Source organism: Schistocerca serialis, chromosome 3, assembly GCF_023864345.2.
Source record: "Schistocerca serialis cubense isolate TAMUIC-IGC-003099 chromosome 3, iqSchSeri2.2, whole genome shotgun sequence".
Taxonomy (NCBI): domain Eukaryota; kingdom Metazoa; phylum Arthropoda; class Insecta; order Orthoptera; family Acrididae; genus Schistocerca; species Schistocerca serialis.
Window position 1 is genome coordinate 680,439,649 of NC_064640.1, and position 25,842 is coordinate 680,465,490.

General features: G+C 42.1%; 1 protein-coding gene and 1 pseudogene across 1 annotated transcript in view; both read left to right on the plus strand.

The window, feature by feature from the left end:
- The window catches only part of LOC126470562 (proto-oncogene tyrosine-protein kinase ROS), a 564,149-nt gene that overhangs the window by 39,569 nt on the left and 498,738 nt on the right, over window positions 1-25,842 (plus strand). The gene's annotated exons all lie outside the window — the stretch shown is intronic.
- LOC126471856 (5S ribosomal RNA) lies at window positions 15,627-15,744 on the plus strand (annotated as a pseudogene).

Below are 25,842 nucleotides of genomic sequence, written 5' to 3' on the forward strand. Positions count from 1 at the left end.
GCGGTCAGGGTGAGCAGAAATCTGCGGCTGTTTTCTGAAGATGCTGTGGTGTACCGGAAGGTGTCGTCATTGAGTGACTGTGGGAGGGTACAAGATGACAGACAAAATTTCTAGTTGGTGTGATGAATGGCAGGTAGCTTTAAATCTAGAAAAATGTAATTTGATTAGGAAAAACAATCTCTTAATGTTCGAATAAGAATTGGTAGTGTGCTGCTTCACACAGTCACTTCGATTAAATATCTTGGCGCAACGTTGCAAAGTGATGTGAAATGGAACGAGCATGTAAGGATTGTCTTAGGGAAGGCGAATGGTCGACTTCGGTTTATTGGGTAAACCTTAGGAAGCCGAGTACGACCTACTCTTGAGTACTGCTCGAGTGTTTGGGATCCGCACCAGCTCGGATTAAAGGAAGACATCGAAGCATTTCATAGGCGGGCTGCTAGGTTTGTTACCGGTAGGTTCGATCAACACGCAGTTATTACGGAGATGCTTCGGTAACTCAAATGGGAATCCCTGGAGGCGACGTTGCTTTCCAGGAACTCTATAGAGAAAATTTAGAGAACCAGATGTGAAGCTGACTGTAGAACTATTCTACTTCCACCAACGTGCCTTTAGCGTAATAACCACAAAGATAAGGTAAGGGAACTTAGGGCTCGTACAGAGCTCTATTTGCGAGTGGAACAGGAAAGGCAAAGACTAGTAATGGTACAAGGTGCCCTCCGCCACGTGAATTACGGTGGCTTGCGGAGTATCTATGTAGATGTAGATATACAAACAAGATGAATGATTTTCTGGCTTACAGAGAGAAATGGAGACCTGATATGGAGAGCATACGGCAATTTCTTCGACGTCCCTTAGCTCTGAAGTCGGTGTCACCTTTGGAGACAAAATGTGGCCCTCGCAGTTGAATAGGAATGGTCCGTCCCAGCGGCGACGGCTATCGTCGCGACCCATCTGCCTCCCTTTTACGCCGCTAAAGGTCCTGACACGTGGTAATCTGTCGTAACCGAGGCCCTTACTGAATAAACATAACAGCCGGTGCCGCTTCTGAGGCCCTGACGCAAACCTCAGGTTGTCGCCTTGTTTCAGAGAGTATTTTATTTGGAGCGTGATAAATGCCGAGCAGATTGTTACTAGCGTACCTGTGCGGGTTCTTTTTTTGTCGTTTTCGTCTAAAGGTTTAAAAAATTCTTAAGGCTCGCTTGACAAATATCTGCTACACTAAATAAAACAAAAGCGAAACCAATTGAAATATTCCTTTTCATTAGCACTGTAGACGAGGAACACTGGCTGCTGTCATAGACGAGACGAGGCCCCACGGTCAAGATTTTACTATCCGACGTAATTACCCTATGGCATTCACTTTTTAAATAAGCATCGCTAGCCTCGCTTTGAACCACGAGACAGGGTTAATTATCTCAGGTCATGTTCTGGTGATGTTAACTTGTTGCTCTCTGACTACTCTCAAAAAACCACTCATACGACCGCTATATCGACAGATCATCTCTTGCTAAACACTTAACCACATACAGTGCTGGGTCTACATCTTAGATTCTCTGTATAGAATAAGTCTTAGAATAATAATTCAAAAGATGAAAGACCATTATTCCATTAATATAAACACGTTGGTTACCACAAGTGCAACGTAGTGTTTTGTGACTTTTCTCAAATGTTGCCAAGTTCGTTCATTCGACCGAAGCCTTCTTCCAGGTAACTATCAAATCTACAGTTTGACAGATGATTACCGTCTGAAGGGACTACCGCCCACATAGCTTAAAAAAAGACTACATCAACTAACACCTTAATAACGCACCGCTCAGACACTCAAAACAGTAACCTTCACTCCGTGAGACCCCGTTCTCGGCTTATGACCATATCAGCACGCGAGAATTCTCCTCAACCCAGCCCTTCACGTACTCAGCCCTGCAGTTACCCACCGATTATCGTAACCAAGTTTCTAAAGATTTCTATCCCGCTTCCCCCATATACTTACATTAACTGCTGCCTCCTCGTAGGGCCCTCGTTACTATTATTTCAAATGTTTGACTCGTAGCGTACTGTCCGCCCCCGGTAGCTGCATGGTCAGCGTGACGGATTGTCAATCTTCTGGGCCCGGGTTCGATTCCCGGCTGGGTCGGGGAATTTTCTCCTCCCAGGGGCTGGGTGTTGTGCTGTCATCATCATCCTATCATCCTCATCGACTGCAGGTCGCCGAAGTGGCGTCAAATTGAAAGACCGACACCCGGCGAATGGCCTGCTGGACGAGGGGTCCTAGCCATACGATTAAATAAAATATATAAATCATAGCGTACTGTGAAATTTTGATAACGGCATGACAAGCTTCTGATACTTATGCCAGGCCGGAAAATTCTCCGAAAGCATTCATTTATCTTTAGTTAGTATTCGTCGCATAAGCCAACTGCTGAAGAAGGAAGCTGTACTGCTTTTGAGCTACACAACGTACAAGTACCAAATGAAACCTCGCCCACCAAAATTAATATATGTAAAAGTTACCTTGAACTGCTACTCCCTGACACACTACAAACGAATTCAGGTTATCCTGAATCTCGTAAAATTTTCTCATGACGCCATACTTACCTTTACAGTCAGTTTAGATGCAAGTGTGTGGACGTTCAAAATTCAGCAGGTGAGATCTATCCGAACATTCCACAGGATGCAGTCAGAATAAGCATCTCCGGTGCCCACAGAACAACGTCACTAGAAGGAATCTTAGTGATACTTGAAACATATCCGATTGAGTTGCAGCTCAGGAGGTCGGATACCGAATATTGACTCATAGAGCCGGCCGGTGTGGCCGTGCGGTTCTAGGCGCTTCAGTCTGGAACCGCGTGACCACTACGGTCGCAGGTTCGAATCCTGCCTCTGGCATGGATGTGTGTGATGTCCTTAGGTTAGTTAGGTTTAGGTAGTTCTAAGTTCTAGGGACTGATGACCACAGATGTTAAGTCCCATAGTGCTCAGAACCATTTTTTTTTTTTACTCATAGAAGGCAAACTTGAAAAATTAAGGGGACCAAATGTTCTGAATAGGTCACCAAGTACTCATGCCATGAAATATTTATATAAATATGTGAATCTTCAGGCAGGAAGAGAACGTGAAGTTTGATTATGACCGACAGGACTGTCTCACTGAAGACCCAGAAGAGATAGTGTAATGGCATACAGCAAATGTGACAGGCATATTGCTTTTAGGAGGTACAAAGAGTTTCTACTCCGGAGTTCATGAAAATGACCATCGTTTCGTGTCTGGTGTGCATTCCAAGACGAGAATTTATGCAATGTAGTCCACCGAAAGAGAAAAGAAAGGCAGCGCGTCAGCAGGGTCTAAAGTGAAGGACAACGTAGAGGACGACAGAGACAGTCTAAAAAAACTGTAGACCGACGTGGACATTTGTCGGAATGAAAGGGGTCACATTTTCAGTGACACGCTGAGTTCCGAGCGTTCCGGATGTGGAATCATGGGCAGAGATGGCGGCTTGCCCTGTATCATGTGCAGACAGTACCATGCACAATAATTATGTGTAACATTGTCCCATTAATGTCTTTATATCTTTTTGTAATGTTTATTCTCTGTAATATCATTATTTAGTTTGGCTCATTTTGCCTCTTTTTCTTCCTGTATTCCCAAAACTTCTTCATCCTCTCACTATGGGGTTTTCATCTTTCCAGGCTCTATGCGTTTTATGAGTTTGAGATTGCCGTCTGTCAGTTGTTTGGACGTGAACTTACGAGAGCAGCTATTCTGGCAGTATATAGACTGTTAGTTGCGAATCGGTCAACAGCGACTTCTTTGACATACTTTTCGGTGTCAGACAGACGTCTTAATTTGGTTTCTCGGATCCAGTTTATGCTGTAGACGATTTCCTATGATTTGGAAGAATCATCCATTTCTGATAACATACCCGTAAAATTTAGGACGTTTTTCGTACAGTGGATCTATATACTTCTGCAGGGACGCAGGTGATCTGAGTTTTTGCAGGTATTATCTTAGACCCAGCTCCGAATACCGAATACTTTTCTACATCTACATCTACATCCATACTCCGCAAGCCACCTGACGGTGTGTGGCGGAGGGTACTTCGAGTACCTCTATCGGTTCTCCCTTCTATTCCAGTCTCTTATTATTCGTAGAAAGAAAGATTGTCGGTATGCCTCTGTGTGGGCTCTAATCTCGCTGATTTCATCCTCATGGTCTCTTCGCGAGATATACGTAGGAGGGAGCAATACACTGTTTGACTCCTCGTTGAAGGTATGTTCTCGAAACTTTAATAAAAGCCCGTACCGAGCTACTGAGCGTCTCCCTTACAGAGTCTTCCACTGGAGTTTATCTACCATCTCCGTAACGCTTTCGCGATTACTAAATGATCCTGTAACGAAGCGCGCTGCTCTCCATTGGAACTCCTCTATCTCTTTTATCAACCCTATCTGGTACGGATCCCACACCGATGAGCAGTATTCAAGCAGTGAGCGAACGAGTGTACTGTAACCTACTTCCTTTGTTTTCGGATTTCATTTCCTTATGATTCTTCCAATTAATCTCACTCTGGCACCTGCTTTACCGACGATTAATTTTATATGGTCATTCCATTTTAAATCCCTCCTAATGCCTACTCCCAGATAAGTTATGGAATTAACTGCTTCCAGTTACTGACCTGTTATATTGTAGCTAAATGATAAAAGATCTTTCTTTCTATGTATTCGCAGCACATTACACTTGTCTACATTGAGATTCAATTGCCATTCGCTGCACCATGCGCTAATTCGTTGCAGATCCTTCTGCATTTCAGTACAATTTTCCATTGTTACAACCTCTCTATATACTACAGCATCATCCGCAAAAAGCCTCAGTGAATTTCCGATGCTATCCACAAGGTCATTTATGTATATTGTGAATAGCAACGGTCCTACGACACTCCCCTTTTCTCAGTATCCGTCGCTCTATTTTCTGACGGAACTGGTGTTAGTTAAAGACAATGTCTCAACTGCCTAGAGTGCTTTTGGTAAACGACTGGTGGAAACGGATTGCTTGTTATATATATTAAGGTGATTGTACAGGCTTTGCACAATTCTTCTGCAAGAGTTTTGTTTGTCATTCCTTCTTCCTCAATGTTCGTGATAATTTCATGTTAAATATTTCGAGTGTTTCCCCTGTATGATTTTGCCATATGTCGTCGTGACGGATACCAGGTCTGTATCCTTGGAACCTGTGTTGTCTCATCATCAAATGGTTCAAATGGCTCTGAGCACTATGGGACTCAACTGCTGTGGTCATAAGTCCCCTAGAACTTAGAACTACTTAAACCTAACTAACCTAAGGACAGCACACAACACCCAGCCATCACGAGGCAGAGAAAATCCCTGACCCCGCCGGGAATCGAACCCGGGAACCCGGGCGTGGGAAGCGAGAACGCTACCGCACGGCCACGAGATGCGGGCCGTCTCATCATCCACAGGATATTAATGTAGGGCATTAAAGAGCATGGTATGATCAGTTGCCGCGCAGGATTAACCGAGTGGTCTAAGGCGCTGCAGTCATGGACTGTGTGACTGATTCCGGCGGAGGTTCGAGTCCTCCCTCGGCATGGGTGTGTGTGTTTGTCCTTAGGATAGTTTAGGTTAAGTAGTGTGTAAGCTTAGGGACTGATGACCTTAGCAGTTAAGTCCCATAAGATTTCACACACCTTTGAACCTTGGAACCTTCATGCTCAGTTAAGCCAAAAGCTTTTTAAAAATTTCCAAGCATGACTTCTGTGCGAAACGACTGGCGGCGCTTAATTGGTTTTGATGTTTGGTTCTATATTTCTAAAACATTACGCTAGTTCTCTGAACTTTTGTGGCTATTCAAAATTTTCTGAACGTATGGAAGTGAAAGTAGAAGAATCCATCAAATACAGACAACTACCAGAGTAATGGAATCCTCTAAAACATCACTGTTTACATGGAGTTTCGCAGCCTTTAATCTTTCTTGTCAGGTTGTAACCTTTCGTACAGTAGTGATACTGGTGCGCTACTTGCAGAGTACCTTCTGCATCCACATCTACATACATACTCCAAAAGCCACCGCACGGTGCGTGGCGGAGGATACATCTGCTAATCTTTTCCCTTCCTGTTCCATTTGCAAATAGAGCGAGAGAAAACGGCTCTCTATATTCCTCTGTACGAGCTCTAATATCCCTTACTTTATCTGCGTGGTCCTTAAGCGAACTGTACGTGAGTGACAGTTAAATCGTTCTGCAGACAGCTTCAAATGCCGGTTCTCTGAATTTTCTCAGTGAATGTCGCCTTCCGTCCAGCGATTCCCACTCGAGTTTCCGAAGCATCTCCGTATTGCTTGCGTGTGGATCGAACCCACCGGTAACAAACCTAGCAGCCTGTGTCTGAACTGCTACGATGTCTTCCTTTAATACGAACTGACGGGGATCCAATACACTCGAGCAGTACTCAAGAATGGGTCGAACTAGTGTTCTATACGCGGTCTCCATTACAGATGAACCACAATTTCCTAAAATTCTCCCAATAAGCCGAAGTCGACTATTCGTCTTCCTAACTAAAATCTTTTCATGCTCATTCTTTTTCACATCGCATTGAAACGTTACACCTAGATATTTAATCGACTTGACTGTACCAGGAAGCACACTACTAACGCTGTATTCGAACATTACAGGATTGTTTTTTCGTACTCATCTGCATTAACTTAATTTTTTCTACATTTAGAATCACATCAATTTTGTCTAAGGTATCCTATATCCTCCTATAGTCACTCAACGACGACACTTTTCCGTACACCACAGTATCATCAGCAATTAGCCGCAGATTGATGCTCACCCTGTTCTTAAACTGTGTAGCACCTAGCCCGTCAGCTACGTTGTGGGATAAATTTGCACTATCTTTTCTGCTCTAAAATCGAAATTTATTCTCATAACAATTAAAGCATGCCTATATAGAACTGACAGTGTGAATAGTAGCATAGTTGTCTACTATTTGTAGTGGAGTAGCATCTGTATCGATAGAGTGGGTGGCCTGAAATGCGAATATAGGAGAACCACAGATAGTGTGGGCCACTTGGTGTTTCTCGGGTTTGGCGCAAAACAGCAGACGCATGCAGTGCTTGGAATACAGTGCAGACATCACTCCGTAATTTGTTATAGCTTGAGTGATGTAGATATTGAGTTTGTGTCACAAGTAAATTTTATTTGTTTCTGAGTGTCAACAGTGGTGAACAGTGTAAATGTAAGAAGTAACACTGTCATGCTAGTATTAACATTTAAGTAGTTTGATGTAGATTTATCGTAATAATGAAATTCTTCTCACTCAAGCCGGTTTCCGTTTCTGCCATGTTTTAATGTGCAATGTGTCAGGCAGTACTGACTACACTAAAGTCGCGTAGTATGAGCCCTATAAGCAGTTTTTGTATTTAAAGCACGATGCTAAGGTTGAAGATGAAACGTACCAGTGAGAATCGAGTGGAGTGATCCGAGACTGGAATGAAGCAAGCTATTTCAAGTGTTTTTGAAGACAAAATGGCCGGTCGTTTTAATGTTCTAGAACTATACTGCAAAGGAGATTAATAAAATCATTCTAGAGAATCTGTGGTACCCCATATGGGCTTTTCAAAACCAACATCTGAAGGAAATTACGAAGAAGTGTTTGTAGCACACACGAGAAATTTAGATTCCAGGTTGATGGCGCTCGATGAGATTGAGTTTCAAAAGTTGACTTAAATTTGGCACAAAATTTAAAACTCCCTCGCAGATTTAACAGAGAAAAGAAACTGGCAGGTGACTATTTCTATAAAAACTTTATGAAAAAGGATACAGAATTGTCACATGGAAGTGCTCAGTCCACAAGTTCAGAGCCCTGTGTCACGTTCAGTAGAAAAGTTCAAACCAACTGCCTTTTTGTTGTCTTGTTATTTGGCTACCTAAACGGGTTAATTTGTCTTTAACCACAAAACACCTTGTTTATTTAAAAACTTATGTTTTGTTCTATGGCCCCTGGCACCCGACACTTTTCCTAACATATCGTTTTGTAAGTCTTAGAAAATATTTTCTTGCTTTGTGTCGTTTTGGTTCGAAATCTTTTTTCTTTTAGTATTTACATCAAAACAAATGCTCAAGGACAGGTTTTATGCCACTATACTTTATTTCAAAACAATAACAACATTTTTTGCCATATTTGGCTTAAGGGTACCACATTAGTCGCCGTTCCCGTAATTCTTGTCCATAATCCGACATTAGAGAGCAACGAGATAATCAATGAAATATCGTGAAATCGTGGTTCTCAGAAACGCATTTGTTACCTTCACGAAGCATTTCTTTCAAAGCATCAGCTTTCTTGGGGATGTGTCTAAACCACAGCATGGCAATAGCGTTGTGTGGAGTGGAATACGGACCATGATGAAATGAAAATGTAACGAGAAATTGAATGCAAATTATTGACGCAGGCAAAGATTATAATGTGTAAGGTAGATTATCGAGGCTGTTTTTTTATAGTAGTAGCAGATATATAGTAACAAAAATATTGACATACTATAATAAGAAACGGAGAGCACCGTGAAACCATTCAAAATTGAGATATTGAAAGAAAGGAAACGAGAACAAATTTCCATTTCTCTATTTTTTTAGCCAGTTGCCAGTTATTGCACCAGGAGGAAATCTTCCGTAGTTCAGAATGGGGACTTCAGTAGGTGTCAGGATCACAAACCTCGTCTGTGAACAGTCTGAGCTTAGAGACAAAATTATTTACCAAGTAGTTTAGACATACTACGTAAGGTAGTGGTTATTTTCTATTTCCGAGAGGCGCACAAGAAGTTATTTACATCTTCCCTAGCAAATCATCTTCTGTCCATGATTAAGTGCTGTGTTCTAAAGGTAAGGCTGTTATCAATCCAAAAGTTGTTTCTAACATCCGATTGCTTTATTATGCGTGGACCTACTGGAGGAGGGTCTGTGGTACAGTAGAAGGTACTATGACAGCTGTGGAGTATGTGAACATTACTGTGACCAACAGCATCCCATCATGCTTAATGTCATCCCCGACGCCAACGACATCTTGCAGCAGAATAACTGTATGTGTAACAAAACCAGAATTGTGCTGCAGTGATTTGAGAAATTTTACAGTGAACTTACGTTGATGTCTAGGCCATCATATTCGCCTGATCTGAGCCCGGTGAAACAGATCTCGGACGCTATCGGGTGGCAGCTCCGTGTCCCCAAAAACGGGCCCCTAATGTGCGTGAACTGCGTGACTCTGGCAGAGACATCTGGTGCCACATACCTCCGGAAACCTACCAAGGACTTGCCGAATCCATACCACGAAGAATCGCGACTATACTGCGTCCCAAAAGTGGAGCAATACACTATTAAGCAGATCACGATCAGTTTTCTGCTATATTGCCAGGTCCTTTACGTCTCCATTTCATGCGATCCATTGCTTCCTTCTCAATACCGGTGCATGTGCCGCCGTCCATCACATCATTCAGAATTTGAAATCTCTTCCTCCTTGTCCATCTCTTTCCTTCCACATACCTTCCTAAGATTGTCTTATAAGACTCTTCTTCATTCATAATAGATGTCCAATCCAGTTTCGTTTCCTTCTATCACATCCAGTAATTGTCTTTGCTCTCCCAATCTTCTCATTACCTCTTCGGTTTTCACTCTGTCCATCCAAATTATTCTTTCCATCCTCCACCATCAATATCATGAAATATCGTTTGAAAAGCCTTCATCCTTGCTCCGTCTTTTTCCCTCAATGTCTACGTTTCATACAGGAGGACACTCCTTACAAAACATTGTATTAGCCTTTTCCTTAAATATAAAATAACGCGGTCTAGATTTCATATTAAGCGGGTAGCCATAATTTTTTTCCTTATCAGTTGTGCCCTGATTAGTTTGTGCAATGTCGAGTAAATTGTTGGTACGTAAACCCCGATGAACTGGCGATTTCGGTAATCTCTAATAGATTTACGTGATAGACTGCATTCTTCACTTTTAGTTTAGGACCACGAAATCTTTTTATATGAACTGTGAACCATCTTATCGCATGCAGCAAATTAACCACGCTTTTAGGTGAACGTGACATTGGTGCCTAAGCTGTTGGTGTACCTGCTCCAAATTTTATTTGTAGAGCACATTTTTAGGCAGAAATGATTCAGCCAAAGCAGTTTCTATTTTCGCCAAATAATTATTTCATAACAGTAACCCAGAATAAACTGTGAGTCAGTTAAACAATATGAGTGAGAGAAGACAGCGACCGTTGTAAATCGATTCGTCGTACTTGACAGTTTATTGTTGCTAAAGCGAGAGGAACAGAAATGTGATTTAGAGAATGAGCCCCAAGGGAAGTGACTTAGCAGTGGGCGATCTGTTAGCTTACGCAATGGCAGCTGAAATGGACGCTTTGCGCTGCCATCGCGAGTTCCGTGCCACTTGTGGCCGCTGCCAGCTCCAACCGCGCAGTTCTGCTGACCGCTCTAGATTCCTTCTCTGAACTTCTACCTTATTATTTCTGCCTGATACTTTTATCTCGCACGAGACTGTTCGATTCGTCAAACCTACCCATTAAATCTAAGAAAATTACAATTATTCATCAGACGTTCGGATTGCATTTATGCATAGTAACCTCTTCCATAGATTCTTTATTGATCTAAATGTAAGTGTAAGTCCCTTAGAATATACCAAGAATCGTCTCTTGACACGAGAGGAACAATCCATTGGAAACTCTTGGCGACTGTGTATATTGTGATGAGGGGTCTAGTGTTCAAAGCACAAGTTTTTCACTTCAGATTTCATGTTGAAAGAGAGCAGCAAATAAATTTTACTTGTCGGAGACATTACCATCGCCTAACGTATCACACAAAATTTCCGTAAGTGGTACCTCCTATAAATCCTAAAGGTTACGTTTTCCTTCGGATGATGCTCTCAAACATATTTAAAAATATCTGGCTGCAATTGCAAGTGTTTGATCTGCCTGGACATCGAGGCATTTGCCTCGAATATTTTGCAACTTGAGCCTCTGTGTTGCACGATCGAACATAATGATTTAAACAGGTAATTTGATTCAGTAGTTGCATTCAAATCGCTATCATTTCTAAGCACAGAGCGGCGCCATACGTGAACTTCTTTTTACTCTCCACTAGCTCCTTTCACCTGTAAAATGAATGTTTCTTGCACTTTTACTTCTTTCACATTCAATAGGAGTTACATGTAGGGTAGTAATTTCCTCTGTTTGTAGCATGTTCGCACTTACGTTCCTACTTCGTATAACGTATTCGTAAGCAGCGAGAACCAATTGCTGTTTTCCACTAAAAAGTTCCACTCCAATGAATGTTTCAAGTATTTAGAACTTCCAAAAATAAACTAGGTGTTTTACTTATTTTCTTGCTACTCCTGAACGTAACTCCGTTAGTTGGTTGTCAGAAGCCGTTATTTGCTCTAGACTTACGTTCCGACTTCGTGTACCGTATTCGTAAGCAGCGAGAACAAATTACTCTATACTGCACTGTTCGCTTCAGATGTTCCATCGACAGTGAAGAATATTTACCGGACTCGTTCAAGGTACAAGACTTGACCTCGTGTAAAGGGTTCCTGCGGTATTTGTTCTGACCTTTCATTACACATCTATTTTATTGTATAACTTTCTTACGTTTTCGAATGAGATATCAGTCTGGTTTTGCGCAGTTGTCTTCTTGCTCTTTTTTGTAAATTATCAGGACAACGCTGTAGGAATACCGCTGCCGTTTCACAATATCTAAAATTAAGCTAACACTGACATTCTAATTTCGGACCCGATTTTACTGAGTTTCACTGCATATCATTGATTCCCTCCTTAATTTTTCATAATTGCCATTGCCTTCTAGTAGAGGCAATTGAAGGTTTCGTTCCGGGAAAAAGGGGGAAAGGCAGAAGAAGGTTACAGATGCTGGATGATGTCAGCAGGCTACAAAGAGGGTACCAAAGAATGAAGAGGAACGCAGATGCTTGGAGGGCTATGCAGTCAAAACCTGCAGCAAGGTAGACAACCCAATGATGATGACGGTCTAAAAAAGAGGTCAAATTTGTGTTATAGGAGTCGCCCAAGATTCTTGCTCCTAACCTTTTCATTTGTCACAATACTTAGGAGTAATTCTGCGAGGTATAAACTCACACGATTATCAGCGTGTTATTTCTTTTGTAGTTAACTGAGGATGGTCAGTGACACCCAAGCGGCGCCCCGTAACAGCCCATCCGCTCTCGGCGAGTACGGCGCACGATGAAACGTGACCCCAGACGGTCGGCGGGACGGGCTACAATGAGACCACGGACGCAGACAATGGCCGGCGTTCGTTTCTCGGACGATCCACGTTTCAGCTTTGACTGCAGTAATAGATGCACACGATACGGTAGCGAGTCTCATGTTTCGGCACGCGGTATGAAGGGCCGTGCAAGATTGCCGTGTCGGGTATCATCGAATCCCGGGGATAACGATCCTGGCAGGATCGATGCCTGGAACCTGTATGCCTCGACCACTAAATACGAAAAGTTATAAGAAGCCAATTTTTTACTGTTCCTCCCCCAAGTTAAGGCCGCCTAATTCCATCAATCAGCGTTCGTTCACTTGTTGACCGTAACACCAAAGCCTCCGTCACAGTTCAGCAGACATCGTCCGTCGGTTGGCTTGCGCGGTCGCCTGCTTATCACGTGTGGGATTTTGCGTTTGAGACATCAGTGTCATACAGGTGTCGGCTAGTTAGACAGTACAATGGCTGATATGTTTCGGAACGGAATGACCAACTGATTTCAATCTCCGAAGATTAACCTGTGGCCCTTTCTGAAAATAAAGTACACAGACATTGAAATCATTGTGATAGGACGGGAGATTACCCGACGGTACTATAACTGCCATTAATGAAACTTTTATTACAATGGAAGATATTTGTAATTGTAATCGTAGTAAAAGCAAAAGTGTAAGTATTTTTTGCTGTATACAGTCACATCAGTACAAATAGCTAAGTAGTAGTAGTAGTAGTAGTAGTAGTAGTAGTAGCAGTAGCGTTTGTGCAGAACATGTAAGCTAAAGTAGTAAACTACTAGTTCGAACAGTAGTAGACTCTAATTGGTAATTATGTTGAACAAGGTACAAGAACTAAGGACAGTAGTAGAATACTGTCCAGGTAGAGACGTATGCCTCTTTTCTGCAACAGGTAAGAAGATTGGAATGTGAATGAAAGTTCATGGAAAAGATAAGTGGTGCACCGAGTTAGAACTTTTTTATTTTTATCATACTAAAAATTGGAGTAGAAAAATACAAAATTTGAAATTAAAAATACAGTTTTCTGCCTAATAAATCTAAACTAAGTGTAATCCGTAACGGTCCATTTTAGCCATGTGGATAAGTGATAAACTGGAAATAAGTGCACCCGAAGGTGATACATGAACTACGTGTCTGATTTGCTGACAGAACGTACAGTACCTCTTAATGCTACGCATGGTGAGTGGTGAGTTTTCACAATAGTTCATTCATGCCAGTGAAAGAGCTTGAAACTTTAGCGGCTTAGGCCTGCATCACTATTCGTCATTGTGTGATACTATTTTCTGTTAGTCAGTTAATTAATTTCATGATCCGCGGAAAGACTCGGTCCACAGTCTGTGTGTACATGTTTACTTGTGTGGCTAAATGCTGACCATCTACAGATCAAGAAACACAACAACGGCCTAAAGTCAGTTAAAGTGAGCGTATTAATCTTCGATAGTATTGATGGCTACTTAAATTTAGCAACAAATTAAATATCTTTCTATTTTATACTGCTCATGCTCGTAGTTATTATTCTAAATTAGTCCATAAAAAGAGAGAGTCGTTGAGAAGAAACTATTTGATATCAGATTTCAATTTACCTTGTCGCCTGCCAATCATTTATTTTATTGAATAAATGTCTGAAGATGTTTGTGACTGTATACTGAACACCTTTCTGAGCGCCTGATAGCTATAGTCAAGGGTACTGGAGATAATTTTTTCATCTGATAATGTGGCGGTGGATATTACTATTCACAATTATTCATGAATTATAATAAATTAGAAGCACAATGTGGTGGATATTCTACAGTACTCATTTATTTCGGTAATCGATTTTGGACTCACAAGGCCTTTATCTGACTTTAACTGACTATCATCGCCAAAGAGAGTAGAATACTAGTGAACTACACAGAGAAAGAAAAACAACTGAAAACGATATTAGACATAGAGAGCGGTGCAAACACATAGTCAGTGCGCTCTCGATATGTATCATCTTTTTCAGTGCTGTTCACTATATTGCACCCCCATTTGACGACGACAGTCACTTAAAATCTGATGATGGCCTTGTATGCCGAAAATCGGCTTTCGAAATAACATAGTTACTCAATACTGTGCTTTTGATATATAATTATGTAGTTGTAGTACCAAGAAGCGACCGAAGGATCAGTTAACACGTGATGAATTATGCCTAACAGACTCCTCGCTTTTATGCAAATAACCTGTTTTACAGAGTTATGAACTATCTCAAAAAACTATGACGTAAGACGTTAATGAGTGGAAATGTGGAACACCTATAAAAATGTTTACTTTTCATAACTAGCATATTACACACAGAGAAAAAAATTGCCTAAATCAGTTATCTAGAGGCTCAATAATGCTTTTCCTCCAATTTAAAATGTTCCTCAATAAGTATATTCAAACATCTACAACAGTCTACCCCAGTCATTCATACCTATTCGTGTGCTATGATAACTGCCACTGTCGTTCTATCTCATGTGCAAAACTTAATGTACTATGTTTCTTTTAACTAAAGGAAAGCCTATTTGTACTTTACAATACTTAAAAATTAGCAGTTTCGGCTGTTGCTGTCTTTTTAAAATGAGTAGTTATAACTCTGTGTCTGCTACAAACATCAACTGTTCCCGACGTTAAATGTTTATTCAGTCGCGACGTTTGTGTGTAATTATCAACTAACATAACAAATAACATGCAGCTGTGCCGGAAATGACGTAATTTCGCCCGGAACAGTGTCTTCTTGTTTCCATGGATCGTAGTTAAAACGCCATGTAAAAATAAGCCCTAGAAAAATTTCTGCGCCTGGGGCACTGCGACTTTAATTCTCACGGCGCGAAAATGTCATCTGCATCTGACGTGCCCCCAGATTTTTAAAACTTCATTTTGAAACACCCTGTAGACGGAGATAACATGCTGTTTACTGATTATGGCTCTGTAAATTTTAATCTGCTGCTTGTTGCAGATCTAATCATACTCTATGCTTTTTTATACTAACAAATCTAACTCTTTTAGACCTTCCACAAACAGTACTACCTGAACTTTCCAACCATAACGTATGATAAGTCAATCTCTTGTAAATAGTGCGTGTGTGAGTTTTCCTTTTATTTGTCGGCGGAAATTTAATGTTATTGCCATCAAGTGTATATGCATTTATACGAATTAAATAAACCTACACTCACAAGTAATCTAAATGTAATAATTTCCGAACTAGTTACATTTTGAGATATCTTGACGGAAACACTTAAATGCTGTGTGTTATAATAAGTGTTTATCGATGGAATTCAGAAATATTATTATTTTATTCTTGCTGTATAAACTTTTGCCAACGGCCTTGTCGCAGTTGTAACACCGGTTCCCATCAGATCACCGAAGTTAAGCGCTGCCGGGCTGGGCTAGCACTTGTTTGGGTGACCATCTGGTCTTCCGAGCGCCGTTGGCAAGCGGGGTGCACTCAGCCCTTGTGAGGCAAACTGAGGAGCTACTTGACTGAGAAGTAGCGGCTCCGGTCTCGTAAACTGACATACTGCAGTGACAGCAGTGTGCTGACCACATGCCCCTCCATATCCGCATCCAGTGACGCTTGTGGATGACATGGCGGCTGGTGGGTACCGTTGGTCCTGCATGGCCTGTTCAGGCGGAGTTTAGTTTTTTTATAACACTTTTAACATCATCATCATCATCATCATTTAAGACTGAATATGCCTTTCAGCGTTCAGTCTGGAGCATAGTCCCCCTTATAAAATTCCTCCATGATCCCCTGTTCAGTGCTAACATTGGTGCCTCTTCTGATGTTAAGCCTATTATTTCAAAATCATTCTTAACCGAATCCAAGTACCTTCTCCTTGGTCTACCCCGACTCCTCCTACCCTCTACTGCTGAACCCATGAGTCTCTTGGGTAACCTTGCTTCTCCCATGCGTGTAACATGACCCCACCATCCAAGCCTGTTCGCCCTGACTGCTACATCTATAGAGTTCATTCCCAGTTTTTCTTTGATTTCCTCATTGTGGACACCCTCCTGCCATTGTTCCCATTTACTAGTACCTGCAATCATCGTAGCTACTTTTATATCCGTAACCTCGACCTTATTGATAAGGTAACCTGAATCCACCCAGCTTTCGCTCCCATACAACAAAGTTGGTCGAAAGATTGAACGGTGCACAGATAACTTAGTCTTGGTACTGACTTCCTTCTTGCAGAAGAGAGTAGACCATAGCTGACCGCTCACTGCATCAGCTTTGCTACACCTCGCTTCAAGTTCTTTCACTATGTTGCCATCCTGTGAAAATATGCATCCTAAGTACTTGAAACTGTCCACCTGTTCTAACTTTGTTCCTCCTATTTGGCACTCAGTCCGTTTATATGTCTTTCCCATTGACATTACTTTCGTTTTGGAGATGGTAATCTTCATATCATAGTCCTTACATTTCTGATATAGCTCTGAAATATTACTTTGAGAACTTTCAGTCGAATCTACCATCACAACTAAGTCATCCGCATATGCGAGACTGCTTATTTTGTGTTCACATATCTTAATCTCACCCAGTCAGTCTATTGTTTTCAACATATGATCCATATATAATATGAACAACAGTGGAGACAGGTTGCATCCTTGTCTTACCACTGAAACTACTCTGAACCATGAACTCAATTTACCGTCAACTCTAACTGCTGCCTGACTATCTATGTAAAGACCTTTAATTGCTTGCAAAAGTTTGCCTCCTATTCCATAATCTAGTAGAACAGACAATAACTTTCTCCTAGGAACCCGGTCATATGCCTTTTCTAGATCTATAAAGCATAGATACAATTCCCTGTTCCACTCGTAACACTTCTCCATTATTTGCCGTAAGCTAAAGATCTAGTCCTGACAACCTCTAAGAGGCCTAAACCCACACTGATTTTCGTCCAATTTGTCCTCAACTAATACTCGCACTTTTCTTGCAACAATACCTGAGAAAATTTTACCCACAACGCTGATTAAAGAGATACCTCTGTAGTTGTTACAATCTTTTCTGTTCCCATGTTTAAAGATTGGTGTGATTACTGCTTTCGTCCAGTCTGATGGAACCTGTCCCGACTCCCACACCATTTCAATTATCCTGTGTAGCCATTTAAGACCTGACATTCCACTGTATTTGATGAGTTCCGACTTAAGTTCATCCACCCCAGCCGCTTTATAGCACTGCAATCTATCGACCATTTTCTCCACTTCCTCAAATGTGATCCTATTTCCAGCATAATTCCTATCCCATTGTACATCGAAATCTGAAACATTACTGATTGTATTTTCACCTACATTGAGCAACTCTTCAAAATATTTCCTCCATCTACCCAAGGCATCAACAGGATTCACCGGCAGTTTTCCTGACCTGTCCAAAATTTCCTTCTTATCTCCCTTTCGAAGAATGCTAATTACACTCCAGAATGGTTTTCCAGCAGCTTGACACAAAGTCTCCAACCTGTTTCCAAAGTCTTCCCAAGATTTCTTCTTGGATGCTGCAATTATCTGTTTGGCTTTGTTTCTTTCTTCAACATAACTTTCTCTGTCTACCTGAGTTCTAGTATTTAACAGTATTTCATAATTTTAGCAACACACTCACTAACCCCAGGATTGTCGTCGTTTGTAGTATATCAGTCTTTATCTTTCTTCAGAATACAACATAGAAAGTCGCATTTTGATACTCTTAATGAGAGAACTTAATGTGCTGTTGCATTTTGATGTTGATCGTCCGTAATCACAGTATCCGACTAGGGCCCAATTCCGTCTCGTTATCTACATTGTGATTGCCTTTGTAAACGATTTTGCTCATTGGTATAAACCTTAGCTGTAATACGTCCGTATTTAATAATGAAAAGGAAACTTTAAAAAAGAACTTCTTTCGATTACTCTATATTATAAAATAGTATAGCCGTCTGCCGTTGATATGACTAGAGCAATCATCAACTGCAAGGTGCTGAAGATGTTTTACGAACATGGTAGAAATAATAGTCACTATAAAGATCTTCGGCATTGACAATTTTTCTCCAGTATCGTGAGACAAGCTAGTCATATCCATCTGACACTAAAAATAATAAAGTCTCTGAAATGCTTTGATCAGCCAAAAAACATGTATACAGTCATGGACTCTAGCTATTCGTGTCACACTTCAACTCATCGTCAAGTGACCATTCAGGATAAATTTTTATACTAAGTTTAATCCACTTTAATACACCTTCACCTCTAAATTTAGTTAAATTACGTGTAACAGATTATTAATTTATTCTGAATGACGTATCGAAATGTGAATTAAGTTTAGGATAAAAAAGTGTTCTCACCGTCGCCAGACGATGAGCTGAGCCTCGAAAGTGGTAGTGACATGTTAAACATGTTTACAAAAAGCTCACCACATAAATTTATGAATCTTTTGTGACGATTACTTGCACTGTAAACACATAATTTTCATTGTACAATCCTGTATTCTCTATAACCTAACATGGCAGCAGATAGGCTCAGTTTCCTGTAATGATTGTTACAATCATTAGTTAAATGTGGAAAAGATAGCACATTTCTATCCGAACTTACATGCAGAAATGCAGAAATTAGGAGAAAAGATTAGGACCCTTAGACGTGGTTGGTCGGAGATCAGAACTCCGCTACGAATGCGTCGCCTCGCTCAGTAGAGAAATTTGTGGAACTTCCTGTTATCAATACAGCATCTTTGTAATGTTAAACACACAGTTATCATATCAGCAGGATAATCGAATATCAAAAACATGGACTAGTAGAATAATACCAGTTTTCCTGGTGATCAGCTTATAAATCACGTACAAGAGAAGTAACGAATAGCTGAGAGCATGCGGTTTGCCAAAGCACTGCACGAGATCACAGAGATGAACGCGATGTGTTGCTGCGACTGCAGAGTCAATAACGTGATGTACACTTCCGCAGCATTGGCAAATTCAGTTACTTTTGTTCTACATACCCGTCTGCGGTTGGTTTCCGGGGAGCACGGATGTAGTTTCAAAACGTTTTTGTGCTAACTGCTGCGTTTGGGGATTGAGAGATATATGAACAGAAAAAGAGAAATCACAAAACAAAGATTAATACGGTAACCCTGTTGCCGTACAGTACAGTGAACTAAATAATTGTACAGAAGTCGCTTCTTATATCTGCGCTTCAAAATTCCAATAGCCGGGAAAAAAGTTACTCTGCAAGTAGCATAGGGCTTCTTGCATAAAATGCTCAGGCAACAGCACTGGTCAATCTGGTTTTTAGGCAAAAGTGTGGACTTATGCCGGCCGGCGTGACCGAGCGGCTCTAGGCGCTACAGTCTGGAACCGCGCGACCGCTGCGATCGCAGGTTCGAATCCTGCCTCGGGCATGGATGTATGTGATGTCCTTACGTTAGTTAGGTTGAAATAGTTCTAAGTTCTAGGGGACTGATGACCTCAGCAGTTAAGTACCATAGTGCTCAGAGCCATTTGAACCATTTTTTACATATACAATTACAAGGTCTGGGCTCGACCCCTGCGTTCTTTAGTACACACTGATTGGCCTTCCATGAGTACCATATTCTTACAGCGCGCTTGCTCATGTCCTCCGATCTGCATGTTCCACAGTTTACGCGGAAACCATTTGGCCTCCTGAGCGTGGAAAATATCTGATTACTGCATATGCCTCGCTGTCTTCCGGAACCGGAAATTGCATTGAGGCTTTCATTTTTCCTCTAACATAGTTCTAAACCGAGTACCTTCACAGCACTGTCGCTGCGCAGGTGTAGAAGCGAATATATAAGTTGTAAGAACCTAGCTGTTGAGTGCACCATACACACTCACGCACATACACGCACACACACACACACACACACACACACACACACACACACACACACTCATGTACGCAACTCATATCACCTGTTCGAATCTACATTGTTCATTCTGGCCATCAACACTACTCTCGGACACGATCGAAATTTGCCTCTCCCCTTCTACGAGGGCATTCTGATAAGTAATGCCTCCAAACTTTCTATGTGAAAACTCATAAAGATTTTTAAATAAAACAAACGTTATAAACAGTCTACACCTTTATTCTTGATAAGCACATATTTGCAGCCTCCTTCCGCTAGAGGACTCCGAACTATAGCGTGTAACATGGCAGTGTGTAACGTAATTACGTCGGTGCATCAGAAACTGTGTGCTGTAATCGAATTTCGAATTCCAAGAGTTCGTCCACACATGGGGGGGGGGGGGGGGTCGCCGGCCGCGGTGGCCGTGCGGTTCTAGGGGCTGCAGTCCGGAACCGCGGGACTGCTACGGTCTACGGTCGCAGGTTTGAATCCTGCCTCGGGCATGGATATGTGTGATGTCCTTAGGTTAGTTAGGTTTAAGTAGTTCTAAGTTCTAGGGGACTGATGACCTCAGATGTTAAGTCTCATAGTGCTCAGAGCCATTTGAACAACATGGGGGACTCTCTCTTTCAGCATGACAATGCCAGGCCACACACGAGCGCTGCGATATCTGCAACAATCCGACGTCTTGGGTCAACTGTCGTCGATCATTCTCTATACAGTTCCGACTTGGTACCATCCGATTTTCATCTGTTTCCACAGCTTAAAAACGCCTTCGACAACTTCATTTTGACAGTGATGAAGAGGTGCAAGCTGAGGTGCTGTTGTGGCTCCTCAAGAAAGTCAAACATTCTACTGTATCAGTATCAACAAACTGGTCTCTCCTTGGAAGAAATGTGTTCGTCGCCAGGACGACTATGTTGAGAAAAAAATACGTAGACATGAATAATGTAGAATATAAATAGTGTTTATTTTATTTAAAAATCTATAAGAGTTTCCACATAAAAAATTCGGAGGCATTACTTTTCAGCACACATTCCTCTGTTTCACTTAAGACGTACCACAAAGTCGATGTATTAGTCAAGAGACAGACTGAGAATCGCTGATTTTATTGTCTACATTTTTCCTAGCTTCCCTTGACCACTAAAACTGATCTCTTTAACACTCCGCTTTTTCTGCGGCGTTTTTTTCTTTTTTAGCAGAGTTGTCACTGGCTGTTCATTTATTTGTCCAGTAGCATGTCATTTAATATATCCTGGAGAGGAAGTTCGTGTGCGCCATTTGTCTCTCAACCGTGGAACGCTCTTTTCTGTGTGCTACTTCTGATTTTTTGTTACTTTATCAAGTGTACCCTGACGATTTTATAGGCACCTGCATTGGAAGCAGCAAGAAGGATACGTGTCACTGAAATGTCCTTTACATATTATCTAAAAGATAATACGCAACTTCTTAGGTTTACAGAACTGTAAACGATCTCTAAGTTTTCGTACGAGGGTGAGTCGAATGAAAACCTTAAATATTTTTAAATATTATTTATTGTGCAGAAGTGGTACAAGGGTGTATCACTTTTCAACATAATCTCCCCCACGCTCAATGCAAGTCCTCCAGCACTTACAAAGTGCATACATTCCTTTAGAAAAAAATTCTTTTGGTAGTCCGCGCAATCACTCATGCACCGCGTGGCGTACCTCTTCATCAGAACGGAAATTCTTTCCTCCCACTGCGTCTTTGAGTGGTCCAAACATATGGGAATCACTTGGGGCAAGACCTGCTGAGTATGGTGGATGAGGAAGACACTCAAAATGCAGGTCTGTGATTGTTGCAACTGTTGTACGGGCAGTGTGGGGCCTGTCATTGTCATGTTCCAAAAGGACACCTGCTGACAGGAATCCACGTCGCTTTGATTTGATTGCAGGCCGCAGATGATTTTTTTGGAGATCTGTGTATGATGCACTGGTGACAGTGGTCCCTCTAAGCATGTAATGCTCCAAAATGACGCCTTTTTCGTCCCAAAAGAGAGTCAGCATAACCTTCCCTGCTGATGGCTCTGTTCGAAACTTCTTTGGTTTTGGTGATGAGGAATGGCGCCATTCCTTGCTCGCTCTCTTCGTTTCCAGTTGGTGGAAGTGAACCTGGGTTTCGTCCCCAGTAACGATTCTTGCAAGGAAGCCATCACCTTCTCGTTCAAAGCGCCGAAGAAGTTCTTCACAAGCAACAACACGTTGTTCTCTCATTTCAAGAGTCAGCTGCCGTGGCACCTATCTTGCAGACACTTTGTGAAACTGGAGCACATCATGCACAATGTGGTGTGCTGACCCATGACTAATCTGTAAATATGCTGCAATGTCATTCAGTGTCACTCGGCGGTTTTCCTTCACTATGACTTCAACTGCTGCAATGGACCTGGACGAGGAGCACCTTCCACTGAAGTCACACCATTTGCGAACTTCCTACTCCATTCGTAGACTTGCTGCTGTGACAAACATGCATCACCGTACTGAAATTTCATTCGTCCATGAATTTCTTAGGTTTCACACTTTCACTACGCAAAAACCGAATAACAGAACGCTGTTCTTCCCTGGTGCAAGTCGCAAGTGGGGCGGCCATCTTTATACTGATACTGCGACGGTATGTGTGCATCTGCACTATGCTGCCACCTACAGGCCATTCTGCACGCTGTTTGTAGCACGCTTACCAACTTACAGGATAATGGCGCGAAATTTCGATTTGTTATTACAAATTTAAGGTTTTCGTTTGACTCACCCTCGTATTAACTATGATGCGAAACCCACTCATACTGCGATCACAGCCTTTAAGCGTAGTAATATGGAATCAAAGAGCAGCAGGAAAATCTCTCTCTGTGAGGTTTGCATTTGAGACCACAAAGCATCAGCCGTGATTATTGGAGGAGTGTAGTGAAAAGTTAGCGAACAGCCACATCCCAGACGCATATGATGGGCGATGTGCTGAGCAAAGAGGCACTGCTAGTCGTCATATTTCTAAGAAGACTCGCATATTCTTTGCCACACGCAGCCAGGCATTTCCCAATAGAAATGTGGCTTGTGAAGTTGGCTGAATATGGTACAGTTCCTTGGGCTGTAAAACATCGACGATGTAGAAGTGTTATTCAGACTTCCTACCATACAAAGAAGTCAACATTACGTTTGAATTAAACCATTTGTCTTATCATTTCACCCTTATTTCGATCAACAATCCATGCTAACAGATGGCTGTTGCCATAGTAGCGCCTAACACAGATTAAAGCGGAATGCTACATTTTAGCACTCAGCACACCAGCGAGGCAGTTAATGTATCGTTTCGGAGGTAGTGGGTAATGGAAGCCGGGGCAACGACATACGTACCACCGCTCCAGCCTGCAGCTGGACGTAGAACCGTTCACGCTTAAGATCAGCTACCGTTGCAGTGCGTCAGCGCTCTGGACGAAGCAGTACTGACAAAATAGAGACCATCCACATCCACATTCTGCAATCCAGTAATCACTTGTCTCTCCATCTTCTGTCTATTAACTCCACATACGCAATACATTCGTTGCAGCTCTTCCTGAAAGAGTAGAAATCACGCAATGACATAACCGTTTTCTAGAGAAAGAGCACTGTCACTTTCGAACTCATCAGCTACTTGTATTGCACCCTTTGAGCACGAAGATGCCTACATATTGCTTTCACGTTTCCACTTGGCTTGATAGTCATTTGTTAAATGATCTTTTCGTAACATTTAACTTTCCATATACAAAACAGAGGTTTCTTCTGAAATTGCATATGTACCATCTCTGTGCTGTTTTAATCAGTTGCTGCTGGTTCGCTATTGTGCACACACTCCGAGTTTGGATTCATTTTGGCAAATATTTTTAGCTGCTGCAGTTATAAGAAACATTGGTGTACCTTTTCTGTGAGTGTAAAAGTGGTTCAAATGGCTCTGATCACTACGAGACTTAACTTCTGAGGTCATCAGTCCCCTAGAACTTAGAACTACTTAAACCTAACTAACCTAAGGACATCACACACATCCATGCCCGAGGCAGGATTCGAACCTGCGACCGTAGCGGTCGCGTGGTTGCAGACTGTAGCGCCTAGAACCGCTTGGCCACCCCGGCCGGCTCTGTGAGTGAATATTTGAACTGTTTGTCTGAGACAAAAATGGGTAAGTAGGCTGTAAGTTGCGTGAATGAGTGTGCAAAACCACCTACAGTCCATATTCCCTCTGATAAGTGTACGAGACCTAAGATCCCCAATTCTACAAGTTGATTCTCTCGATGAGTGTTTTCAGGGATATTCCCTGACAAGATAGCGCGGTCCAGTTCACTATGACAGACCGTTCATCAAGTGTGAATGGTGGAATGAAGGAACTATAAGGCTTGCACAGAAAAACCTAAACATACTCAAAATTTTCATACTGGTCGCATTGCCCACTAGTGAAGTCGCTGTTTTCGACTATATGTTGCTTGTCCAATAAGTTATGCCTCTGTGGAGTTTGAAAAGTAGGGGTGAGGTTCCATTGATCCATTTCGGGAACCTCCACAATGATCGATTCCAACTCGGTGTAATTGTGCTGTTGCAGGCGGGATTGGTACCATATGCCCCGGACGTCATTTCGGAACATGCTTCCATTGTTTGCATTCCTTATAGTGGCTCACATAATTTCTAACGGATCAGCAGAGACCTGGCCAGTGATACCTGCGTCTTATTTGGTCTTCACGAATCCCAGGTGATCAGATGGATGTCGAGCAACCATGTCCGCCCCACGGGACCATTGTTCCTCTTAAACAATGTTCTGTTTATCAATTGAAATCCTTCTTTGTCGTTTCCTCGTTCTTCAAGGTTTCTATGGTTTCTAGAAATGTTAGATCTTCCCTTCGTTCAGTAACAATGTCATTTAACGCAGCAGTGACTTGGATTTCGACCGTACTGCTATGTTCCGCCAAAGGATTCCTTGAAAGGCAGACAGTGTCCTTGTGTTTGCGTCTGCTTTTGTGTTCAAATGGTTCAAATGGCTCTGAGCACTATGGAATTTAACATCTGAGATCATCAATCCCCTACAACTTAGAATTACTTAAACCTAACTAACCTAAGGACATCACACACATCTATGCCCGAGGCAGGATTCGAACCTGCGATCGGAGCTGTCGCGCGGTTCCAGACTGAAGCGCCTAGAACCGCTCGGCCACAGTGGGCGGCTGCTTTTGTGTATCACCGTGACGTTGTATTACTGAAGGGTGAGTCCAAACATGCCATTCTACCGGAGGGTTCCATCAGGCTAGTCACATAGCATAGAGAATGGTGATCCGTCACAACGTTGAATGGTTTGCCAAATAAATATGGCTGGAACTTGCGGATGGCTCAATCAACTGCAATGCCCTCTCCCTCGATTATAGAATTGTTCTTCTCTGACTTGATGAGTACTCTGAAACCATAAGCTATCACGTTTTCAGCACCTCCCTGAATTTGTACTAGAGCTGCCCCTACTCTATAACCGCTAGCATCGATGCGAAGTTCCATCTCGGTATTCTCGTCGTACAATGATAGAACTGGAGAAAATGTTACTGTCTCCTTACGAACGAGGAAAAATCTTTCTTGCGCCTCATTCCAAGAAAAGTTGGCGTCTTCTTGCAAGGGGCTTGCCTTGGTACGGAACTACTTTATGAAGCGCCGGTAATACGAGGGCGTTCCGAGAAAACTTCTCACATCACGA